General features: G+C 44.8%; 1 long non-coding RNA gene across 1 annotated transcript in view; it reads left to right on the top strand.

Moving 5' to 3' along the window:
- Window positions 1-225: 225 nt before the first annotated feature.
- The window catches only part of LOC143490220 (uncharacterized), a 5562-nt gene continuing 4698 nt past the window's right edge, over window positions 226-1089 (top strand). The window contains exon 1 of the long non-coding RNA XR_013124895.1: window positions 226-449. This is a non-coding gene — a long non-coding RNA (uncharacterized LOC143490220). The remainder of the gene's footprint in view (window positions 450-1089) is intronic.

The following is a 1089-nucleotide window of genomic DNA, read 5'->3' as shown; positions in this document are numbered from 1 at the left end:
TTCTGCCTCAAATAACACAACTGTACAAGCTCTGCCCACCCAAAATGAGACATTATCTGCAAGATACAAATGGCACGAACAGGCAGTCTTGCTGTCTATGATAGATCAACTTCGACCCCTGTCTGATGTTGGTTTACAAGAGCGCTGGGACTCCACCCCTAAAAGTGTATTCTTGTGACACGTTGATGAGTTACTGTGCATTTCTGTTGACTCAGGATCACACTCTCTTGCTGAGTTTGTTTCTCCAAAGACCTCCAGATCTCCGGGGCCGGGTGTCACTCGTCTTCAATGGCTTAGCGCCGGCTGAATCGGAATCAAGCGTTTAAAGATGGAGAGCAGCGTGCTGTTCTGCTGCGGCCTGCTGGCGGAGGGGGAGCTGAATCACTAAGTAACTTCTTCAAAGAGAGCCGGCGTGATGTGGTGTCCCAGCGCAGCTCTGGAGAGGAGAGGTGAGCCGTTGCTCGAGAAGACCGACGTGTTGTGTTCTCACACTGCTGTGCTTCACTGAATACCTTCAAGCCTATCTGTATTTTTCTATCTATCTATCTATCTATCTATCTATCTATCTATCTATCTATCTATCTATCTATCTATCTATCTATCTATCTATCTATCTATCTATCTTTTGCTCTTTCTTTATCTCTATCTCTCTCTCGGTTCTTTTGATGTGCTCTTTGTCACTGTTTCCCAGCAGCCATCTGCCTCCCAGAGAGAGAGAAATCCCAGCATGCACCACAAATTATAAAATGAGTGTTGAAGTGGCCCATAGCAAGCAGGCATGGCCTGTGGTTTGTAGCACTGCTTTGGTTATTCTCGGCCTGTAAATGATGAAGATTAAGGGATACAAGGAGAGCTCTCAGATCTGACTCAGGCAACTCGTCTCAATAGCCAGAAGATTACAGTAGCATATATGATACAAAAAGTGGAGAGAAAGACTGGAGAATCACATTGATGTTATAATATGTTGTTAGCCTCTGCACTCTTCTGAGTGTTTTGTAAGCACTTCCATGTAAAAGAAGTGGTATAATTTGGAGGGAAACACGCTTTGTCCTAACACAGCCTTGGAATTGCATTCCACATCCATTCCAG

Source organism: Brachyhypopomus gauderio, unplaced genomic scaffold, assembly GCF_052324685.1.
Source record: "Brachyhypopomus gauderio isolate BG-103 unplaced genomic scaffold, BGAUD_0.2 sc64, whole genome shotgun sequence".
In the NCBI taxonomy this organism is placed as follows: domain Eukaryota; kingdom Metazoa; phylum Chordata; class Actinopteri; order Gymnotiformes; family Hypopomidae; genus Brachyhypopomus; species Brachyhypopomus gauderio.
The sequence above is the reverse complement of the archived record's forward strand: the minus strand, read 5'-3'. Positions and strand labels throughout refer to the sequence as shown.